This window comes from Tenrec ecaudatus, chromosome 17 (genome assembly GCF_050624435.1).
Source record: "Tenrec ecaudatus isolate mTenEca1 chromosome 17, mTenEca1.hap1, whole genome shotgun sequence".
Classification (NCBI taxonomy): domain Eukaryota; kingdom Metazoa; phylum Chordata; class Mammalia; order Afrosoricida; family Tenrecidae; genus Tenrec; species Tenrec ecaudatus.
This window is the reverse complement of record NC_134546.1, coordinates 77,867,469-77,874,287: the sequence shown is the minus strand read 5'-3', so window position 1 is coordinate 77,874,287 and position 6,819 is coordinate 77,867,469. Positions and strand designations below refer to the sequence as shown.

Below are 6,819 nucleotides of genomic sequence, written 5' to 3'. Positions count from 1 at the left end.
TTGGAGGTAGAGAGTGCTACATCTTGCAAAGAATCTGGATTGGATACAGCAGGAGGAAGTATGATCTATAGATATAGATATTTATATAGATATTATATTGAAATATATTCCACAATAAAATACGGATTAAGAAAGAAATCTGCCTGAAAGACAATAACGTTATTGCAGAGTTGAGGTAGTAAGTTTATTGTGCCAACCTGGCACATGTGGGGTTAATTGAAGGGTGGAAGGATAAATGGCTCAGTGAGCCTCGCCTTTCTAGTTCTCAGATTTATTGCTTTCTAATGGTCAGACCAGGGTGAAGCTGCCTTAGCAGTTCCCTACTTCAGCTTTCAATGCTGACTTCCTGGAAGACATCCCCAAGGAGAAGCCACATGGACCTACCCATATGCAGCCATGAGTGCTGGAGCAGCCATGTAGAGACCCCTGCCAGCAATGAGATGTTTAACCATTCACTGACTCAGTTTTCCACCTGAAGTTAGCATCATTGTGTCTGTTTTGTGAGATAGAAGAGGTCTTTGTGGACTGGTGTTTTGCATATGGGTTAATGGGTTAATGTTGGACTTTGGGATTTGGACAGCACTGGGTCGGGATGTTTTCTTGATGTGCACTTAACCTTTGTATAAAACTCTCTTATACATGAGTTTCTGTGGATTTTGTTCTCTCAAGTACCCAGACTAACACAAGAGTTTAGGCTCAATTCTTTCCACAGGAAGAGAAAATGACTTAAAGCACACTTCTATTCAAAATAATTGAAGCAAGAAAGTAACAGTGTTATTTATTCCATGTTTTTTTTAAAAACCACTTTATTGGGGATTTATGCAACTCATCACAATTTATACATACATATATTGTGTCAAGCACACTTGTACATTTGTTGCCATCAGCATTCTCAAAACATTTGCTTTCCACCTGAGCCCTTGATATCAGCTCCTTACTCTTTCTCCTCCCTTCCCAGTTCCCCTTCTGCATGAACCCTTGATAATCTATAAATTATTATTATTTTGTCATATCTTACACTGTCTGATTTCTCTCTTCACCCACTTTTCTGTTGTCCATCCCCCAATGAGGAGGTTATATGTAGATCTTTGTAATTGGTTCCTCCTTTCCACCCTACCCTTCCTCCACTTTCTCTGTATGACCACTCACACCACTGGTCCTGAAGGGATCATCCATCCTGTGTTCCCTGTGTTATGAGTTCCTATCTGTACCAGTCTACCATCTCTGATCTAGTCAGATTTGTAGCGTAGAACTGGGATCATCATGAGAGTGGGATGGGGGAAGGAAACACTTAGGAACCAGAGGAAAGTTGTATGTTTCATCATTGCTACACTACAACCTGACTGGCTCGTCTCTTCTCCCCACCCCTTCTGTAAGAGCCTACAGAGAGGCTTTGGGTCCCCAATCTGCACTCCCCCTTATACAATGATATGATTTTTTTTGTTCTTTGATGCCTGGTTCCTGATCCCTTTGACACCTCGTGATCTCACAGGCTGATGTGTTTCTTCCATTTGGGCAAGTAACTTCTGAGCTAGATGGCCACTTGTTTACCTTCAAGCCTTTAAGACCCCACATGCTATATCTTTTGATAGCCAGGCACCACGAGCTTTCTTCACCACTTTTGCTGATGCACCCATTTGTCTTCAGTGATCGTATTGGGGAGGTGAGCACACAATGGTATGATTTTTGTTCTTTGATGCCTGACACCTGATTCCCTTGTCACCTCACGGTCACACCAGCTGTTGTGCTTCTTACATGTGGGCTTTGTTGCTTCTCAGCTAGATGACCGCTTGTTTACCTTCAAGTCTTTAAGATCTTAGATGTTAGATCTGTTGATAGCTGGGCTCCATCAGCTTTCTTCACCATATTTGCTTATGCAACCGCTTTGTCTTCAGTGATTGTGTTGGGAAGGTGAGCATCATGGAATGCCAGGTTAATCGAACAAAGTATTTTTGCATTGAGGGAGTACTTGTGTGGAGGCCCAATGTCCATCTGCTACTTAATACTAAACCTATAAATATGTGCACATATATGTATTTCCCCAACCTCACATATAAATATATTTACATATGTTCATGCCTTTATTTAGACCTCTATACATGACCATTTGCCTCCTAGTTCTTTGCTCTGTTTCCTTTAATTTCCTCTTGTCCAACTATCATGCTCAGCTTTTATTTGGTTTCCAGTAATTCCTCTCAGTTACATTACCCTTGATCATGCCCTACCAGGCCTTTTTCACTCTCCTCACCACAGATTTGGATCCCTGGTTGTTCCTTTGTCCCTGGGTTTGTTAACAACACTTCCTTCCCCACCTCCAACACCCTCTCCCGTATCCCCCAGGAACTGTTGGTCCTGTTGTTTTCTTCTCCAGATTGTTTATCCATCCTATCTTATTTAGACAAATCTGCGGAGATAATAACATGCACAAAATCAGGACAGAGAAAACAAAGCAACAAAAGAAAACAAAACAACTACAAGAACAAATAAGAGCCTGTAGTTAGTTCAAGGACTCTTTGTTGGCCTTTAGGAGTATTTTCCGGTGGAGTCTGATGGGGTGTCATGCCTTGGTGCCATGCCCCAATGTCTAGTTTTGCTACTTTGGTAGTTTTGACTTCATTGCTCTGTTCCCCTTGGTGTTCTGTTGCATGCCCTTTGAGTTTGGCCTCAAATCCCCACACTATGTCTCCAATGTTGGCCTATGTAGGGCTATGAGTCAGTGAGAAATGTCATGTCTCATAGTGGGACCGGCCCTATGCTCTTCTCTTTGGATTGGCCACTCTAAGTGGGAATAATGTCCTCAAGGATCAGTGGGCCAGGATGTGCTCCACTTTCTCTTCCTCCCCCTTTATTTGCTCCCATGTGCTCTAATCAGACATGTCCATCTATTTATTCCATGTTAAGGAGGAAATTATCGAGTCAGAATTCTATTTCCTGTGTTTCTGTGATGTGTGTGATAGGAAATTTTACAGATGTTGGCAATTTTTTTTCTCATTATACTTTGCTTTAATGGGTCTCAAAATCCTGTGACAAATTTTTGGTCAAGTTGTTTTCCTTTTAAAAAGTACTGATTTTAAAAACTAATAACTTAAAACTGCCACACAAAAAAGAAACAAATGGTCCACAAACATTATTTTCCTTCTGAAAGTTTTACGATGCATTGTTATCATCTACCAGTCTTTTACTATGAAACTTAAATGGCCAATTGAGACAAACAGTGCTGAGACCGTCCTTCCACCCCTGATTAAGACTGGAGTGGCAGGTGTGATGGGTAATATTCATTTATCCTTCTGAGCCTTCTGGGCAGACTTGGTGACCTTGCCAGCTCCAGCAGCCTTTTTGTCCACTGCCTTGATGACACCCACAGCAACTGTTTGTCTCATGTCTCGGACAGCAAAATGACCCAGAGCAGGATAGTCAGAGAAGCTTTCCACACACATGGGCTTGTCAGGCACCATGTCAACAATGGCAGCATCACCAGACTTCAAGAACTTGGGGCCATCTTCCAACTTCTTGCCAGAACGGCCATCAGTCTTCTCTTAGAGCTCAGCAAACTTGCGAGCGATGTGGGCAGTGTGACAGTCCAGCACAGGTGCGTGTCCAGCACTGATCTGACCTGGATGGTTCAGGATTATCACCTGAGCAGTGAAGCCAGCTGCTTCCATTGGTGGGTCATTTTTGCTGTCACCAGCCACATTGCCACGGTGAACATCTTTTACAGAGACGTTCTTGACATTGAAGCCTACATTGTCCCCAGGCAGAGCTTCACTCAAAGCTTCATGGTGTATTTCAACAGACTTCACATCAGTGGTAACATTGACTGGAGCAAAGGTGACCACCATTCCAGGTTTCAGAACCCCAGTTTCCACTCTGCCCACAGGAACAGTCCCAATACCACCAATCTTGTAGACGTCCTGGAGAGGCTTGTCAGTTGGGCGGGTGGGTGGCAGGATGCAATCCAGAGCTTCAAGTAGTGTGGTCCCATTGGCATTGCCATCCTTGCGGGTAACCTTCCACCCCTTGAAGCAATGCATATTAGCACTTGATTCCAGCATGTCGTCACCATTCCAACCAGAAATTGGCACAAATACTACTGTGTCAGGGTTATAGCCAATTTTCTTAATGTAGGTGCTGACTTCCTTAACAATTTCCTCGTATCTCTTCTGGCTGTAGGGTGGCTCAGTGGAATCCATTTTGTTAACACCAACAATTAACTGTTCCACACCCAGTGTGTAAGCCAGAAGGGCATGCTCACGGGTCTGCCCATTCTTGGAGATACCAGCTTCAAATTAACCCACACCAGCAGCAACGATGAGGACAGCACAGTCAGCCCGTGATGTTCCTGTAATCATGTTTTTAATGAAGTCTCTGTGTCCGGGGGCATCGATGATGGTCACATAGTACTTGCAGGTCTCAAATTTCCACAGGGAAATATCAATGGTGATGCCACGTTCCCATTAGGCTTTCAGCTTATCCAAGACCCAGGCATACTTGAAGGAGCCCTTCCCCATCTCAGCAGCTTCCTTCTCGAATTTTTCGATGGTTCTCTTGTCGATCCCACCACATTTGTAGATCAGGTGACCAGTTGTGGTGGACTTGCCAGAATCGACATGACCAATGATGACAATGTTGATATGGGTCTTTTCCTTTCCCATTTTGGCTTTGGCTTTTGCGATGGTTTTCACCGACACCTATATTCTGGCGGCAAACCCGTTGCGAAAAAGCGCTGTTGGCAATTTTTGAACATAATGATTAATCTAATGCCACTGAATTATGCAGGAGAATAATGTTGAAAATATTTTGTTGCCTATACATGTATCATGAGAAAAATAAGTTACAAAGTGAAAGATAATTTTTTCACACATAATCAGAAACTGATGAAAAACCTTGATTTTACAACACTTTAAAAAACAAGCTGAAATATTGAACCAGAAAAGAGATGATTATATAAGCAGAATTTGAATTTAAAATACTATCTGTAGACAGTTGGACACCCCTTCCAGAGGGGTAGTGTGGAGGAGATGGGCCATTCAGGGTTCAGTGTAGCAACAATGAAACTCAAAACCTTCCTCTAGTTCCTGAACGCTTCCTCCCCTCCCAATCATCATGACCCAATTCTACCTTGCCTTGCGGACCTGGTTATACCAGAGGATATACAGCGGTGCAGTGGGGATCTGGAGACACAGGGAATCTAGGACAGACGAACCATTCAACACCAGCTTTGGGAGTGGTGACACCAGGAGGGAAGGGGGTGTAGAAAGGGAGAACCAACCTCAGAGATCTATGTGTACCCTCCTCTTTGGAGATGGGCAATGGGGAGGCAGGTGAGGGGAGATGCCGGGGAGTGTAAGATAAGATATAATAAGTATTTATAAACTATCAAGGGACCAGGGGTGGGACCGGGGAGGGAGGGGGATGGGGGGAAAAAAGGGAAACCGAGCTGATTCCAGGAACACAAGTGGAAGGTGAATTATGAGAATGACGAGTGCAACGAATGTATAAGGGTGCTTTGCTCAATTGATGTATGTACAGACTGTGATAAGAGCATTATGAGCCCCAATAAAAAGATTAAAAAAATAAATATAAAAGGAATAATTGCAAAATAAATATTATTAGCAATTGAAAAGTCTTCAATATTTATTTTCTCATTTTTACCCCAAAACCGATTTATTTGGAGCTAATAAACATATCAATTCATAGTTCAAGTGTATCAAGCAGTATTTGTATATTTGCTGCCAAAATTAGTTTCAAAACACCCTCTTCCTTATTGAACTCCTTGGCATCAGCTCCCTTTGATCCCACCCCCCACTGTAGGCCCCAGAATCTCTTATTCTCTTTGCTATCTCTATATGTTCATCCATTCCGGGTTTCATCTAATGTAAAACAAACAAAAAAAAACTAACAAAAAATCAAGAATATTACCCACAATGACAAAATACATCTGAGATACAAACCCAAATAGGAATGGGAAATTGAGGAAGCAGGCAGTCCAAGTGCAGTTTGCTGTCCTTCCCCAGAGTCCATCATAGACCCAGGTGTGCTTTGGACCAAATGTGTCAGTCCGGCTACTGGAATCGGCCTTGCTGTCTGACTGCCTTTCCCAAGGCTTCTGGATCCAAAATCGCTCTTTAGTCGCTGGCATCCTACAACATATCTTTTTTACTTTCTTCTGAACACATGCTAACATTCCCAAAACTGATTATTATACACATTACATGGAATATACAAAACAAGAAAAATAGCAAAATCAGCTCACTGCCTTCCAGTAGATTCCACCTCATAGCACAACCCTATTTCGTTATCTCTGCTGGTGAGGAGGGAACACTGTTCAACTGCAGCACATACAAGGGATGCTTGTAGACCTCCATCCATGCACTGGCCACAGAGTGAGACTGCTGCCTGTGGAGACTGGTGTCCACTCCTTATGATGAGCCAACTCTGTCTCTTCCCTGGGTGAGCAAACTGCTGCTATATACAATGCCTGTGTGTAAACTGAGCTTTTGCTGGTGACCTCAGACATGGTTTTAACCTAAATATACTGTTAAGACGTCCTTACACTACAAAAGAAGGAAAAAATGCAAATGGAAGGAAGAATATGGTTATTTTTATCAAGCTACCTTGTCAATTGAAGCACACTAGAAAAGTATATTTAAAAGGAAGACCATCAAAATGTTAGTAAAGGTATTATAATACCATAAATGATGTCACAGAAAAAGATGGCCTCATTAACCTAAAAACACAATGTAAGAAATTCTATGGAAACCACGATAATGGGGGAAAAGAACAATTCCTGACAATAGTATTTTGTGATTAAACAAATTA

At 42.4% G+C, this 6,819-nt stretch overlaps 1 pseudogene; it reads right to left on the bottom strand.

Moving 5' to 3' along the window:
* Positions 1-3,011: 3,011 nt before the first annotated feature.
* Positions 3,012-4,714, bottom strand: LOC142430752 (elongation factor 1-alpha 1 pseudogene; annotated as a pseudogene).
* Between the last annotated feature and the right edge of the window lie 2,105 nt (positions 4,715-6,819).